Raw genomic sequence first — 18,977 nt, forward strand, 5'->3', positions numbered from 1 at the left:
ATGTTGTTTTTTTTGTGATTTTGAGCTCCCTAGTCCTTGTATACGTGTGAACAATGAAATGATTGGATGGGCTAGTAGAAGAAGTTATATGTGTGTGAATATATGATATGTGAAATGGATGGATAATGATTTGGCCATGTATAAGAGTAAATAAGTAAAAAAGTGATTTTGGCCTAAAGTGTAAAATGGGCGGTTTATAGGCCAAATATGTGTATGTGTGATATATTGTGTATGTGTGTGGTCAATCAAATGTGTATCATCCATTTGGACGTGGTTAAGGCCCAAAGAGGTGGCTAATGATAATTGGTTTCGAATTAAGACACTTAAGTGATAAAATTTTGTCAAAAAATGGTCAAATTGCACTTTAGTATCTAATTTTTGATAGAAATATCGGATTGAGATGAAACTAGTGTCATTAGTTAGATTTTGAAATAAACTTTATGTGGACTCTTGAACAATTCTGATCGGACATCATATGTAAAAATGGCACACATCTGAATTTCATATCAAAAACTATCATTTGACAGCAAATTTAGGTGTGTGCGCCGCAGTGCATGGCACAAAGCAAGCGATTGTGGCCTCTGTGCCACATGTCACGGCGTATGTGTCATGAGCAGTAGCACACGGTGTAAAATTACACTTTCTTTCTTGTATGCATATGTCTCTTTTAGTATTCAGTACCTGAATACTTGTTGCTTTGCTGTGTATGTATTTGTGTGTTAGGGTTTTATAACTCGAATGAGTTATCAAATGATATTTCTGAAAATCTTTTATTAGGATCCCAATGTTTTCAATTCTTTCAACTTAAATTATTTTGAAGTGATTAGAAATTTTGTAGTGGAGCGTATGGTAATGTCAGTGAGGGCATTACAAAACATATTTGTTATACACTTTTATTTGTCAATTAGGACCCTTTTATTAATATTTTATAACCTCAAAGTGCACTCATTACATTAGATTTAGAAAATTGCCTAAGTGTCTAGGTTTAGTGTACTATAGGTATTTTGGTCCAAAAATGAATTTTTGAGAAAATGTACAAGAAAAATTGACAAAGTAAATTTTATGTCCAGTTGATGAGTGGTGAAATTATATTTTTAAAATTTATTTTAGTTTGGGAGTAATTAAATAAAAAGTCAACACTTTATTCAGTGTCATAGTTTGGCCTAGTTTTCAGTTTGCCTTTATGTGAAACTTTTTATATAATTTTGTGCAACCTAAAACTTGGTTATTTTAATAAATTCTCACTTATAATTATTAATTTAATTCTGTAATTTAATTATATTTTATTATGTCACATGTTATTTAATTGAATTATGTGATTTATGTGACATAGGTGGCATGTGACTTCTGCATCAATTAGGCATATGAAGTCAAAAGTCCATGGGATAAAAGGCTGATGGTTTGGACATGTAAGGGCTCCTATTTGGTGGTTTAGATCAGCTAAAATTGTGGATGACACATAGGATTAATTGTACACACATTGGAATCATCTACAAGCCAATAGGAAAATGCCACCTTACAAGTGTGACAAGGCTCCCATTTCCTTTTTATTTCCTTTTCCTATTTTTTAATCAGCATTCAGCTGATAGGAAGCAAGAGGAGCATGTCCATTCTCACCAAAAATTAGATCCAACACTCATCTCATTTCATCTCCTTCCTTTTCTCTCACTTGTTCATAGTGTTCTTCATTTTCTCTCTTGTGTTCTTCATTTTCCAGCACTATATCTTCCATTTTCAGCCACTAAACCTCCACAAAACTAAACATTCTTCTCCTCTCTTCAATATCATCCTAACCCTCCCCCTTTCACAACGATTGAAGCTCATTTCCATCATTCAAGAGCTATGGAGTTCGGCCTTCACAAGTAATTACTAGGGTTCTTGAATATGATGAAGATTAACTAATTTCTTAGGTGGAATCCTAGAAAGATAAAGATGGAGGATGAGTCTTGAGCTTCAAATTAGATAATTTCTTTTGTTTACTATCCTCTTATCTTTTTACTAGATGGTTATATTCCTTAATCTAGGGTTTAATCATCTTAGCTTGTAAATTCTAATTTGAATTTGATGTTGATGTAAAGAGAGAGGATTGTTTCATTTAATTTCTTCCCTGGATAGCCATGACTAAATTTGGCCACTCGTTGTTTGGCACATAATCTTGTGTTTTTCAATTAGTGAATTACATGTGTTAATGTTGCATAATCTTGTGATGTTAATACTTGAGTTGTTGCGTAGCTTGACATAATCTTGTGGTTACTTGATTCCTTGTCTTGGCTGTGGCATTTAAGGGAGAGGTTTGAATGAATCACTTAGCTAATTTCTGCACCAATTGGTTAATTGAATTAGGGACTTTAATTTAAGACCTAGGGAAGTTAGCTAATTAGGTTAATTGACTTAGGATAATTTTCTTAAGTCATGACAGCTTTAGTCAAGAGGAAAGGAAAGCTAAACTTAGCCTAATTATGGAAAGATACTGAGTCTAAAATTAACTAATCTCTAGGGTTCCACTCTTGTGAAAAGGAAGGTTCATTCCACTCACTGTAATTAGCATTTTAATTACTTACATATTAGGTAACTATTTTAGATATTCAGGTAACTAAATTCCAACTCTTTGGGTGACTTATTGCATTAGGTAACCTTTTGTTAGACTTGAAACCATTCCATGGAAGATGACATAAGGTTGGCCCTATATTGCATTAGGGTTAGCTATAGTTTAATTTTGAGGGTAAGCAACTAATTCCCTATCATTTGTCCTCCTGAATGGACTGAGTCTGGAAATGGTTGTTTCACACGTGTTAGCCTTCTGCTTCCACGTGAGTTTTGTCACTCAAATCTGAGCTTCTCTTTGTGTAAGCAATTTCATGTGTGAGAGTTGAAGACTCACTCGTAAGATTTAGCACAGAGAATTGAATGCATATTCATAGATGCTAAACTACACATGAGAGCTAAAGGTTCACTCACAAGATTTAGCACACAGAACTGAATGCATATTTATTAATGCTAAACCACACGTGAGAGCTAAATGTTCACTCGCAAGATTTAGCAAACAAAAATGAATGCATATTTACAAGTGTAAAACCACGTGTGAGAGCTCATGTAGTTCACACATGATTTGTCATATATACATATCTGGAACAGGCCAAGTGTAATTTCACGTGTGATTCAGCCAGTCACTCACAAGAAATTGCACCAACAAATAGAAATACTATTTCAATGGTCTATCAACTACTAAAACTATATATGTGACACATTTCAAGTATGAACAAGAACTAATGATCATTAAGCTAACTTATCATTATTTAAGCATTTGAAAATCTTTCAAATTGTGCTTTAACATCTTGCATTCATTCATTATTCTTGAAAAGAATTATAAAAAAGCTCTCATAAGTTTATAAGCTTTCAATTATATTTTCATCTACTCTTTAAGAGAATTTTTTGTGAAAGTTTATTTTCATTCTCCAGAAATCTTGAAAAGGTATTTTTCAAGTGTTTGTAACAACTTGTTAGATTATAGCAAGGTTTGTTGGTTGATTCAAGACAAGTTAAGTCTTGAGAGTTGTACGGTGGTAGTAGGCATTTATTAAAGCTTATGGACTTAGTTGAAAATCTCAAGTGTGATTTTGAGGACTAAAAGTAGGCCAAGTTTAGGGCTAAACCAATATAAATCTTGTGTGTCTCATCTTCTTTCTTTATAGTTAAGCCTTTCACTCTTTTAAGTTTTTAAAAGTTTTTAAGTGTTACCCAATTCACCCTCTCTTGGTTGCCAACCTATTCTAATAGTAAGGAGACCAACCTAATCTTGAACTGTGAGAAATACCACTTTATAGTACAAGAAGGCATTGTTCTTGGACATTGGGCGTCAAAGAAGGGTCTTGAAAGTTGATAAACCTTAAATATCGGTGATTGAGCAACTACCACCACTATCCAATGTCAAGGGAATTAGAAGTTTTCTTAGACATGTGAGATTCTGTCACTGGTTCATTAAAGATTTCTCAAAATAGCTAAGCCTTAGACAACTTACTTGAGAAGGATGTTGAATTCAAGTTTGATAAAGAGTGCCTAAAAGCCTTTGAAGAGCTAAAAAAGAGGCTTGTCTCTATACCAATTTTGTGGCTTTGGATTAGAGTCTACCTTTTATTATCATGTGTGATGCTAGCACTATTACAAAAAAGGAAATATAAAATAGTTATTTTCCTTACTATTTAACAATTATGAACTGTTGAGTAAGCTAGCACTGAATATTCTATTACCATTTATTCAATGATTTTTAACTGTTAAATATTGTCCATTTATTCAACATTTTTTATTCCAAAACCATTGCATAAATTTTTGGAATTTGAAAATGAGAAATTGTGAGAGATATTATTCAACAGTTTTGGACTGAAAACTGCTGAATATTTTTCTATTATTCAACAGTTATTCACTAATAACCATTGAATATATATAATCATTCAGCGGTTCTATGATGCAACCCTGAATAGTGTTTACTGTATTATTGGTCATCATATTCAATAGTTTTGTCTCATAATCATTGAATATTATGACCCAATTTTTTCCATTGGCCAGATTGCATTTCCAGTAACTCCCCTGCATTGTAAATTACAAAACAATATTCTAGCACCTAGAAACAAATTCCAACCAATAATAGTTATGTATATACAAATAAATGTATAATGAATTCCTATAAAAAAACTTTTATACAACTTGAAATGCTTAAATTAAAGCAATTAGTGGCTAAAACATAAAGCTCCAAATCCCAAAATTTGCCTAAGTTTCCTAACTATCACTGCTGTTGGCTATTGAAAGTAAACCATGCTTCAAAAATACCATGTGCTAACTCTTCAATGACTTCTTCCATTTAAGCATGAGTATAAGTGTCACAGTATGTGTCCTCATAGTACTATATGTAACAATAACAAATTACAATCATGTTTATTGATAAACTAATAAAATATTAATGAATAGGAAGACAATATATATTACATCATTCAGAAGAATTCTGGTTAGAACATGTTGGATTATGTCTTTCATGAATTTCATGACAGCGTACCCATAATGCCTGACTTTGTTTGCTTGCTCTGGGCACTACAATCATACAATGGATAAAAGAACTGAATAGTTAATTAATAATATGACATGACCTATACAGTGACATTTTAAACATAATTAATGATAAATACATATACCTTAACAACTGTCCATGATGCTGTTGTATCAAATCGACCGCTGCCCTTTACTAGTTATCGAAATTGTTGATCAACATCAGTGTGGTACATGACAATAGCCCTAATGTGAAATAAAAAACTTAACATGAGAAATATTCATATAAAAAGAACAAATTACATACATATATGCAAACAAATTAATCAACTTACTGATTAATCATTTCCACAATATGCCGTCTGTTAGAGGGATTGCCACTCCGAATAGGGTCAAGGTACCATACCCTCCCTAAAGTTGGATTGATCACAAGTAACATCCAGTGTCCCCTATGACAAAAATTACAATTAGAAAGTATCATATAAATAATTAAATTTTGAATAAATTAAAGTGAAGTATCGTAAAGGAATTTACCCTTCACAATATGGTGCTATGAATATTGTGTTCTTATCGGCACCACATTGCTGAAAGTACTTTGAAAGCTTCTGAGATATTTCCAGTCCTTGCTTAGGACTCATTATGTTGTGGCCATAAAGAGAGACCATATGAGGACTAACAAATATAATCCTCAGTGCTATATCTCTTCCAGCAAGTATGGTAGTGTAGAGGTTCCTTAAATGTCAAAATAAATAGAACAATATATGATTAAAGTGTGTGTGTGTGTGTGTGTGTGTATAGCTAAACATTTAATGAAAGGTTTCAGAAATATACCTCATATATAAGTTACATAGGGTAATGGTATCCTCTACATGGTTGAATAAATAATCCAACACCTCATTGTTGACTTAGTCAAAAGACTGTGGATCAGTATACATGTCCGCAGGGAAAGGGAGCAGCACCCTTCTCTTATCTCGGCATAGGTCTTAAGAAATTAAAATTAAAAAAAAATTAGCAACATAACAATTTCAAATGAGTATTCCCCAGGTGTTATGCCTTTTCTTTACACTATTTTAACCTAAAAAATTTTAAACTAATTCAAGAAACAAGACAGAAATATAATTAAACTCCCTCTAACCATAAAACAACTTTAACAATGGTCATATTTGCAAGACTAAAATTTTTAAAAAAAATCAACAGCATAATGGCATAAAACTAAGCATTTCCTAGGCTTACTGCCCTCTTTTAAAAAATTGAACATTAAAATAACAACAAATTCATATTAAAAATCACTCAATTAATCACATTTAACAATTGATAGCAGTCACAGAGAATTTTTGTTCAACCAAAATTCAAGCACATTATATATGAAATCATCCCCACTTTAAATAATCATAACCAACTCAATCTATGTTCAAATAAAATACTCAAATTTTATACAATTTCTTAAAAAAAATAACCTTTTTTTCATTTGTCGATGTAACCCACGAACGTAAGGAACCACGGTTGAATGGAGATGAACCATGAACCCAGTAACTAGAATGGAAGAGGAAGATGAAATTAGGAAGAGAGAGAGGAAGAGGAAGAAGAAGAGGAGTGAAACATAATAGAGTACTTACGTGTCTGCATACCACACAGTGGAAGACGAAAATGGCAATGAAGTCAAGCGACGGCATTCTATTGGCAGAATATGGAAGGGTTTGGTCAGAAATGTGGACTCGGTGCTTGGGGAAGGAGATTCAATAGTGGGTATTTGGTTTTGTAAAGAGAAATGAAGTTTTTAGTATCTGAAGAGTAACAACTTTGCAAGATGAAAAGTCAATTTAAATGATATTATTCAACGGTTCTATGTAACAACTTTGCAAGATGAAAAGTCAATTTAAATGATATTATTCAACGGTTCTGTTATAAAACCGTTGAATAAATTTTTATTCAATGGTTCCTTAACAGAAACTGTTAAATATTCTAAATGTTTATTCAACGGTTCTGATTAAGGAACCGTTGAATAATTAGATAACGTCATAAGGTAGTTTCTGAATCATTTACTCAATGGTTGTTTATTTTAACTGTTGAATATTCTGATGCTTTATTCAACAGTTGCTTTTAGTGAACCGTTGAATAATAGAGTGATGTCATCAAGCACTTTTTTGAGGAACTTACTCAACAATTTTTTTATTTAACTGTTGAATATATATAAATTTATTCAACAGTTATATTTTTAACTACTAAATATTAGCTTTTTAGAATCTCGCCTTTTTTTATTCAACATTTTTTCTTATAACCGTTGAATATAAGGCGTTATATATACCCTATTTTTTAGCAATGTATAGTGACTATGCAATTGGTACAATGATTGGGCAAAAGAAAGAGAAAATGTTGCATCCTATCTATTATGCTAATTGAACATGTGATGGTGCTTAGCTTAACTATAATACCACTAAAAAGAAATTGCTAGCAATGGTTTTTACTTGTGAGAAATTTTACAAAATCAAAAATAAGGTGTCAAACAAAAATATAATAATCTTCCCACTGTTTTGAATAAAATGACATGGAAAATATATAATAATTAAAGTGCATCTTGGCTTTTCAAATAAATATCTATAAGAGAATCAATATTGATTAACTACTCTAACTCACATTTATGATTATATTTTATTATTAGACAAAATATATATGGTTGCACATATATTAAATTAATAAAAATAAATTAAAAATGATAACAAATACATCTATACTACCATTTTTTCAAGAAAGTTTACAATAATAACAAATGTCAAGCCTACAAAACTCAATGACGAGAAATTGCCCGTCATTTTACAACTCATTGATGATGTGACCAAAGGAAAAAATATCCATGACATTAATATAGTGGCACGATAATAGTCAATAATAAAATTTGACTGTCCATATAATTTTCATTAAAGAACTAATTTATATGATTGTATTTTTAATTTCTGAAACAATTAACAGTTAAAATTAATATTTGTTAACAGTAGAAATAACATTGCACTATTTTCAATTATTTAAGTTTAATATAACACAGAAAAAGTCTAGTCCATAAATCTTTTTTGGGCCAAACCCATAAAACTTTCAAACATATGATCTAGCCAATTAATTTTAACTATAAATTATCAATAATTTTAAAAAAAATTCTGTGACAAGAAAGCGGGAAAAATATATCTTGCTTGAATTGGTTAATAATTTTTTCCACTCAACATGTTGATTGACGTCTGCTTGACTTGAAAAATTATAGACACAAGTAGAAATATGTGAAGGCCCAATAGCCAATATCAAGAAATTCGTTGTCTCCTTTTCTTTTCTTTTTCTTTTTTTTTCCTTTCTTTTCCAGTAATTAATATATTTTACATTAGGATAGCTTAGATCGATGATAAGAAAAGAATAAATTGTTTGCACTTTGCACTATTAAATACATGCACACATTCACGGGAATTGGAAATTTTATTATTATTATTATTTTAATGATAGTTATTTTTTACATAACACTTACTTTACTCCATTTATAAAATTGTGTTTTAAATATTTTTACTTGACAAAAATAATATACAATCACTATTAAATGTTTTTTATTACTTATAAAGTATCATTCTATTAGAGGGAATTCTATTCAAGGTATGGTCATGCAGCTAAATGTAGACACATTTTTTAGTAGGGATTCAAATCTTAGTTCAGTATGCTGTGATGGACACCCACTATTCAATTTCTAATACAGTCTGCATAGCCAAAAATAAAATCCTCATTATTGTGTTATTTTTCCAAGATATGAGTACTTGAGCAAGTTTGACCAAAGAAAAATATGGACACCGACTAAAAAGAGTCAAGACTTCTATATTGTGCTGTTTTCTTTACGCAACCTTAATTTTCAAAATAAAATGACCTAAATATACACGACACACATTATTTTTATTCCTCGACTTCTATTACTGTGCCATTTTCTCTATGCATGTTGATTGACTTAGACTTTGAAATTATGCATATGCATAGAAAAATATGATAACCATTATGACGTTATCTAATTTTTTTTATTCAAAACAGCTTAGGTGAGTTGGATTGTGGGAGTTTATTAGGGCCAATGTATGCCTCTAAATTCAAATAGATACATACAGATTGCCCAACAACAATGTTCTTGTATAGGTACTTTGAAAGCGAAGCAATGTTGCCTCAACCATTAACAAAAATATTAACTTTAATCATTAGTTGACTAAGAAAATTACATAGAAAACATCAAAAATTAGAGAAAATAATCCAAAAATAACAAGTAAATATCCTATAAGAGAATCAATATTGATTAATTACTCTAATTCACATTTATGATTGCACATATAAATTAATAAAAAAACAAGGCTAAAGTATACTTTTAGTCCTAATTTTATACAAGATTTCAATTTGGTCCTTTAACTCTATAAAATAATTTTAGTCCTTTAATCCTAACATCATTAGTTTCAAATGATTAATTTTTGTGTCAATCATTGTTATTTTGTAAAAATTAAACTTAATATGTAAACATTTGAGAATGTTTTGTCAATATTTGAAATTTTAATGTAAGAATTTGTTTGGATAAAACTAACAATATTAGGGCTAAACAGCTAAAATGACATTTTATAAAGTTAAAAGACTAAAATGAAGTGTTATATAAAGTTAAAGGATTAAATGTATATTTTAGCCAAAAAATAAATAAAAAATGATTACTAATGTTTCTATAATACTATTTTTTTCATTGAAGTTTCCAATAATAGTGCGGATGTTAAAGCCAACAAAACTCCGAGAAATGGCCTTCTCCTGTTACAACTCATTGCAATGTAACCAAAGGAAAAAATATCCATGACATTAGTACAGTGGCATGATAATAGACATTGGTAAAATTTGAACTGCCCACATAATGTCCATTAAATGACTCACTTATATGATTGAATTTTTAATTTCTTAGGACAACCATTGGTCAAAGTTAATATTTATTAATGATAGCGATAATATTGCACTGTTTTTCAATTATTTAAGTTTAATATGACACCAAAAAAAAGTCTAGTGTATGATATGCTTTTGTAGAAATAGTTAAAGCACACAAATGTCCTTTAACACATAGAACTTTCAAACATATGATCTAACTAATTAATTTTTAATATTGCTTTGTTAAAAAATAGAGAAGGTGGGTTACAAATTAATGTAAAATTCGAGAAACCTGGTTACATATTAATGTCCTTCTGAATCTTGTTACCTAGCTAGCATTATTGGAGTAGTTAAGTATTTGTTGAAGGGATTGTGCCTTGTTTAGGTTTGATTTTCATTTTTCAAATCCATCATCCCAAAATTTGCTAGTTTTTTGTTCATTTTTCTTACACTGTAACTTTGGTGGCTTGATGAATTTCCCTTGGCCCAAAAAAACAAAAAACGAGAACAATAATTGAATCACAATATGAGCCTTCCACGAAGCATCCTAAGCTGCTTCTTGATTTAACCTCTTTAATTAATTAATTGGGGATCAAAATTTTCTTATGCGCGTGGGCAGGTTGTTGCTTTTTCTTGGTCTCTTTTTCAACTTTCTTTTTTGTATTTTTTAATTTCAAAACTTTATTATCACCTTGTATTACTTTTTTTTATGAATGAAAGTTTGGATGAGTTGGTACCTAGTGGCTCACTAGCGCCTAGTATACCTCTAGGCTCAAAACGCACTTATAGATATACTGACAAATCACCTACTAACAAGATCTTCACATGGACAACAGGATTTGATCCCATAACTTTATAGGTTATGAGTCAAATGCTTATCAAGCAGACCAATCATTGTTGGCACTACAACCTTTTATAATAGTAACATGTGTCTCATGCAACCTAAAGTGTTGGGAACCTTCAAGGAATTAAGTTAAGACTTTAAACAAGTGCAATCAGTAGGATCCATGGACACAACAATGTATCATTTTTAATTACACAAGAAAAAATGCTCTCAAATTCACTTGTATTTTTACTTTATATATGTACTGAATTAAAAAGTTCATTGAATCTTCTTGATAACAAAGAGTCTTTTTTCTCTTCTTTTTTATTTAAAAAAATTGAAGAATGACCAAGACAGATGACAGGGAAAAGGGCATGATGGTTTGTGGGTATAACATAAAATTTCAAGGAAAAACATGTTGGCCTTCAATTATACGTTGATCAAATTATTTTTATATATAGATTATTTAACCTCTGAAAACCAAAGCCAATTTTAATTTCCATGATTGTTTGGCAATTGATTAACTATTATATATAACCTAAGAAAATTGTTTATTTATTTTTAATTTATTATGTTATTGGTCATTACTCTGCTCAAATAATTGTTAGTTATTATCTCTGAATATTAACAAAAGTTAATTATAGAAAAATATCAATAAATTTCTTCCATTTATTATTATAATTTTTTTGGTTTCCTAAGGTACTCCACAGCCAATCAAACTCTGGAATGATGATTAAAGGGCCAAGACTACTATCATCTATACCACACTCACTTGATGTTTATATTTGATAACAGTTATAAATTATTATTATTATTATTATTATTATTATTATTATTATTATTATTATTATTATTTGATGAAAATTGGGCAATTGCTCGTATCAATCAATCATCAAACTTTCCTTGGGTAGGTAACACCATACTGTCACTGTACAGCAAATTTTGTAAATCACAAGGAGGCTCCTCAAAAGAAACAACCTCAAAGTCAAAGTTAAGAGTGATGATACATATATGACTTATTTTCACAAATTATTATTATTATTATTATTATTATTATTATTATTATTATTATTATATAATAAGAGTGATGATACATATATGACTTATTTTCACAATTTCAACTATTTTAATTGTTATCGACAAAATGGCCATATCGACGTTAACAATGGTGATCGAACTAATGAGGAGTTATTCCATAAGAATATAAGTGCGAATACTGCTGCTAATATGAGGACTTTGTTATAAAGTAATATGAAAATATTTGTATATTTGTAAATATTTTTTGAACCATAAAGCACATGCCCTGAACTTGTTGAACTTCTAAAATTTTGAAATAAACAATAATATAGATGCATCAATAATCATTTTCAACAATAATATTAATATACATGTACGTAAAATAATATTTATTTTCTCTAATAACAATAAAACAATACAATCATAAACATAAATTAAGAATTGGCTAAAATATGCTTTTAGTCCTCTAATTTTATATAATGTTTCAATAGTCCTTTAATTTTGTAAAGTATCTTTTTAGTCTTGTAACCTTGACATTGTTACTTTTAAATGATTATCTTTTTTGCCAATTATTTTTATTTTTTAAAAAATTAAACTTAATATGTCAATATTTAATAATATTTTGTCAATATTTTCAAGTTCAACATAAAAATTTGTTGAGATAAAACTAACAATATTAGGATTAAATGACTAAAAAAATACTTTATAAAATTAAGAAACTAAAACGAAATGTTGTGTAAAATTAAAAGATTAAATGTATACTTTAGCCAAATATATACTACCCTAATCCTATCTATAAAGTGTTTTATAAAAACAAAAATAAGGTATCAAACATCAAGATGAACAATGGGCAAAAAAAAAAAAAAGATGAAATAATCTTCCACTTTCACCCTTTAACTAGAGAAGGCATTTGCAAAAATAATAAGGTAACAAATTATCTTCCTTTAATTAATAAGAGGATTTGAAATGTTGAGATATTTTTTTAACAAATATAGCAACATAATAATTTTTCTTAAACAAACATGAGAAAAGTCTCAAATACCTTAAACAAAGACTCTATTTTGACTATTGCGTCACTTTCTTCGTGTTATGGATTTATAAGCTGAGTTGATCACTTGGAAATAAAAAACTGATGAGATTCTTTTTCTTTTTTTGTCCTATTAATAATCAGCAAGATGTTTGGGAAAAAAAAAAAAAGACTAGGCAATTCTCACTTTTTCAGACCAAGAAATATCCCTGACAATGCCATTTTCTTCATAGCATAAATATTTGAGTTGACTAATAAAAACATGGACAAGCGTAAAAAGATGAATTGTCACCGTGACTTTATTTTTCTCCATGACTACAATAATGAGTCAAGAAAAGAAAAGACAATTAACATGGTTAAGCTTCACTTAGCCCCACTATCTTGAATAAAATAACAGAAAATATACAAAGATTAAAAGTCATTTTTGTCACTCAACTATTTGTGCAAGACTGTATAATATTCTAAACTTTTCATTCTCTTCCTTCAACATTTGAAAATGAAGCAATATTATCCCTACTGTTAACAAATATTAATTTTAATCATTAGTTGGCTTAGAGAAATGCATAAAAACATTCAAAAATTACAGAAATTTAGCCAAAAATTACAAATAAATATCCTATAAGAAAGTCCATGTTGATTGAGTATTCTAATTCACATTTATGATTGTATCTGTTATTATAGAAAATAAATATAATTGCACATATAAATTAATATAAAATGAATTAACAATGATTACTAATGTATCCATACTTCTGTTTTCTTGATGAAATTTACAATAATAGCAGATATTGAGAAATTTCCTAGTCATTTTACAACTCATTGATGCGATCAAAGTAAAAAAATTTAATACAGTGGCACAATAATAGTCTTTGGTAAAATGTGAGCTGTCAACATAATTTTCATTAAAGAACATTTATATGGTATTGCATTTTTATTTTACAAGTTCAACTAACTGTCAAAGTTAGTATTAATTTATTAATGGGTGCAATGTTGCATTATTTTCAATTATTTAAGCAAAATATTGCACCACAAAAAATATAATATATCATGGGCAGTTCAAATTCTACCAAAGACTATTACAGTGCGACTATGTTAATGTGTGCCATGGATATTTTAATATTTCTCCCTTTGGTCACATTAATGAGTTGTCAAATGATTAAATATTTCTAATCAATTAGTTTTGTAGGTCTAACATGCACTATTATTGTAAACTTTTAGGGTAAACAAGCAAATTACCTGTTCGAACTTTACATCAAGTAGTATCATAAATCTTAAACTTGTTTATTGTGCAAATTGTTTCCTCAACTTTTGAAAACAATGCAATCTAGCACTTGCCATTAACAAAAGTTAACTTTGACTATCAGTTAACTAGAAAATGATAGAAAAGAACCTTAAAATTTATAAAAAAGGATCAAAAAATTATAGTCAAGAACCCAAAAAATTACAGACAAGAACCCAAAAATTACATAAAATAACCAAAAAAGTTTGTCATTTTATGATCAACTAATGGTCAAAGTTAATTTTTGTCAACAACGAAGGCTAAATTGTATCATTTTTAAAAGTTGAGAAAATAATTTGCGCAACAAACAAGTTCACGTCTATGTTGCTACTTGACCTAAAGTTTGAAGGTGATTTAATTTACTCATTTACCCAAATTTTTATTGTAAGAAAACAGTTGTATAGATGCATCAATAATACTTTTTAATTTATTTTTTATTAATTTATATATGCAATCATATTTATTTTTCTCTAGTAATAAAATACAATCGTAGACGTGAATTCTTAAAAATATAATATGAACGAATGTTCATCTTTAAGTTGTTCATCTTTTTTTTTTTTTTTTGCCAACTGTAAGTTGTTCATCATCATTTAATGTGCCAAATGGAATTATATGAATTGGTTAATAATTTTCTCCAGATTATGATTGACATCGCTTGACTTCAAAAAGTATAGACACAAGTAGAAAGATGCCCACGATCAAGAAATTCATTGTCTCTTTTTTCTTCTCCCCCCCCCCAAAAAGAAATTAATATATTTTATCTTAGGATAGCTTAGATGATAAGAATAAATAAAGAGTTTGCAGTTTTCACCATGAAATACATGCACACATGCATGGGAATTATTATTATTATTATTATTATTATTATAATTTACATAACACTTACTTCACTCCATTAATAAAATCACATTTTAAATAGTTGAACTCAACAAAAATAATATACACTGACTATTCAATTTCTAACATAGAACATACTGCAAAGCCAAAAACAAAATCCCCATTATTGTGTCAGTTCTTTTAATAAATGAGTAATTGAGCAGGTTTGAGCAAAGAAAAATATGAACACCGACTATAATAAGATAAATTGCCACCATTAGTGACTTCTTTTTCTTGTTGGCTTTAGTAATGGGTTAAGTCCTTTAAGCAGACATAATGTTCAAATTTCAAAATGAAATGACTTATATATTTATATATAAATTATTTTGCTTCCAATACTTTTATTATTGTGCCATTTTCTCTAGGCATATGGATTAACTTAGACTTCAAAATTATGTATCCACGCAGAAAATATGGAGACCATTATAGCATTATCTAAAATTTTATTATATTCCACCAGTTATATTTGTAAGGAATTTGGAGAAGGGATTTTATCATCCTTTTCATAAAATTTCATGATCACTCAGAATTTATTGCATTTACAAACCTTAATGTTTTTTCATTACGTAATAGGCTCAAAATAAATGGATATTTAAATTTAAATTACACTGCTACAGAAATGGGCTTTGATGGCGTTTAAAATTTTAGTTTTACGATATTTATAAAATGCAATAAGATTTAATGCTATCTTAAATCTTAGATGACATTTCATTAAACCCCACAAGAAGTTAGCAACAATGGTGGCATTTTCTTAATGAAGTGCTACCTCTCTATTTACTTTTTAAAAAATAAAAGGCCTTTTACTTTAAAAAAAATTAGAAAGCACTACCTTTTAAATATATATATATATATATATAATATCTTATATATCCATCAATTCATATACATAATATTTTTTAGTAAATAAACAATTAATTTATACAATAAACTTTATTCATACAGTTAAAAATAAATAATCAATTTCACACTATACAAAAAACTAAGGATAAAGAAAAGGATAAATTAAATATTAGCTAATAGATATAATGAGGTTTACCAGCAATTTTTGCAACATTATTGCAAAAAACAATACCACAACGAAATAAATAAAAATTAAATTTTAAAAAATTATTACTAATGTAAAGAAACATCAAAGTGCCTGAAAATTTCATCTTTATTTGGTCCCACAAGATACACAAGTTTTCAACACATTTAGCAAGTCATCAATTTTAATTATGTCTGGTAAAACAAAAATTGTATATGCTTACATGAATCATTATATACTTGTCTACTCCACCAAATTTAAAACTTGTTTGTCTCCAAAATAACTTCTGCAATTTTGTGTAATAGTAGTTTTAGACAACTAATTGATCACAGGAATATTAATCTCTTTAACTGAAAGCCAAAACACACTGTCTTCATTAATCAACAAGAAACTCAATCTATTATTTACATCTATAAAGTCAAAGAAATGCACGTGCATGTTGGTAAAAATTAAATACAGAGTAACTAAAACAATTTATACAATCTATAAAGAAAAGATAAGCTATCATCTAGCCACACCGGGACGAATCTAGAAAAGAACATATGGGGGCAAAATGAAAACTGCTTAAAATATGGGTCTAACACTAATTTTCACATTTTTCTCAAGTAAAATAAAAAATTCCCAAAATTATTTAAAGGACCAATCAAATTTTAGGGGCCCACCCCCAACATACATGTTAGAATTTTGAATTAATTTCTGCCCATGATGAGTTATAACTCTAGTCATGATGAGTTTAGTAGAATTTGATATTAATGTATGATCCTCTGTCTTAATTGTGATTATTTCAATCAATATATTTCTCTACAATGAGGTGAATTAATACTGATTGGATCTTCCTTTTATACGGAGGCCTCTCTTCACTATAAATAGTGATAAGATGCTGGAGGTAGAATCCATCCCAGAGCAAACAATTCTCTAGTTTACTCTTCCTCTCTCTCTCTTTCTCTTTGGTACATCTGCTGTGCACTATAGTATAGATTCTAACAGTCTAAACTTGTGTGAGTAGTCGAGATAGATTCTTCTACGCCTGAATCTAGTGAGACTCTTATCCGACTCCTTTTATTCAATTTATTATATATTTTAATATTCCTTTAATACGTCCTTGTGGCCATACAAGTTTTGGTTGTCTTTCAACATTGAACTAATACATACTAGAAAAAATGGGGGCAAATTCCAAATTACAAACAAGTTTCTTCCTCAATAATTAACAGAGATTATCATCCTTAGCTCCTTGAAAGTCCAAAACTTGACAAAACCAAGCCATTGGTCACTAAAAGCATGACGATTGAAGATCCCCTATCTGTTCCCCAGATCTTAATAAAGCTTTATACCTAAAAAATTGTTTCATCAATAGATATGCATGTTAGCAAATTAAAAGAACAAACCCTTCAAGAGTGGAAATAAAAATTATCAACTAAAGATAAACAAAAGCAGAATCATGAAGATCCATATATATATATATATATATGGATAGGTAGATAAAAGGTAAGAAAAATGAAAAAAGGAACCTGTTATTAGTGTACTAGTACAATCAACCTTGGCTAGAGAAGACGAAAGAGAGCAACTTCAACAATTAAAAACAGATAACTCATGGGTTGCAAGAGAGAAGAGCAAGCAATTGGAGGGAGAGAACGATTAGGATGAGGAGATTAGGGTTTAGAAATTCCAAGAAGTGTCATAGTATATAATTGAAAAACTATCTTCAATTTTAAAAAATAATTTAAAAAATAGCAGTGGTGGCACCTCTCTAATTTTTTTGAAAATTAAGCTAATTAATAACATATTTAATTTTGGAGAGGTGGCGTTTCCATTACCTAGGTAATAAATGATATTTAATAATTATATATTTTAAAAATACCATTAATTAATAAAGAATTTAATTTATAAGAGAGAGGTGGCATTTATATCATGTGGAAATGCCACCTCTCTCATTTAAATAATTTTTAATATTTCATATTTAATAAATACTATTAAATAATTATATAATTTAAAAAAATATTAAATAATTTAATTTACAAGAGAGAGGTGGTTTTCTATCATTTACAAATACCACCTCTCTCATTTAAATACTTTTTAATTTTTTTATATTTAATAAATAGCATTTAATAATTATATATTTTAAAAATAACATTAGTTATTATATTAATTATAAAATAATTATTGAAAATTATATCATTAAATAAAATAAATGAAAACAATTAGGTGGCATTTTCTCAACCAAGAAACGCCACCTAAGATCAATAAAATAAAATATTTATTAAATATTAGATTTATCATAACATAATATTTGAAAAAAATAAATATTAAAATAAAATAATTAACCATCAAATAAAAATAAATTAAGACCCTGAAGTAAATGCCACCTAAGATTGATTAAATATTATATTTATTGTAAAATAATTATTGAAACAATACATCTTTAAATAAAATAATTCACTATGAAATAAAAATAAATTGAAACCGTGAGGTGGCGTTTCCTCATGTAAAAAATAATAAAAATAATAATAATAATATTTGTTGATATCCTTGTGCCTAAAAATAGATCATTGATCATTCTTAATTAAACTTGGGCTAATTTTTTAAGTAACACCACAGTTATTTTTATCTAATTATAAAATCAAATTTATAATAATAATTGTTAGGCTGAAAACTCGCACTATGTGTGCAAGAATAAGCCCAAAGCTATTGGGCTAGCCATTCTGACAAGGCCAAGGCCATTGGGCTATACTACAAACATGTAAACTAGTTTATAATTCATCATTCACCTTAAGAAATAAGGTTAATTTACCCCTAAACTTTTTCAAGGGCATTGAGCACCTTGAAATCAAGGGTGGGGCAATATTGTGCTTCACGTATTAAAAACAGAGTAATATCACATCTGTTAAATATCCATTAATTTGATTATTGGTTAACACAAAAAATTATGGAAAATGACCTAAAAATTATAGAAAATGACCCAAAATTTATAGAAAAGGGAATTTATAAGAAAATT

The sequence above is a fragment of the Prosopis cineraria genome, unplaced genomic scaffold, assembly GCF_029017545.1.
Source record: "Prosopis cineraria cultivar Desert tree isolate PC_DT_omini unplaced genomic scaffold, ASM2901754v1 PC633, whole genome shotgun sequence".
Taxonomy (NCBI): Eukaryota; Viridiplantae; Streptophyta; class Magnoliopsida; order Fabales; family Fabaceae; genus Prosopis; species Prosopis cineraria.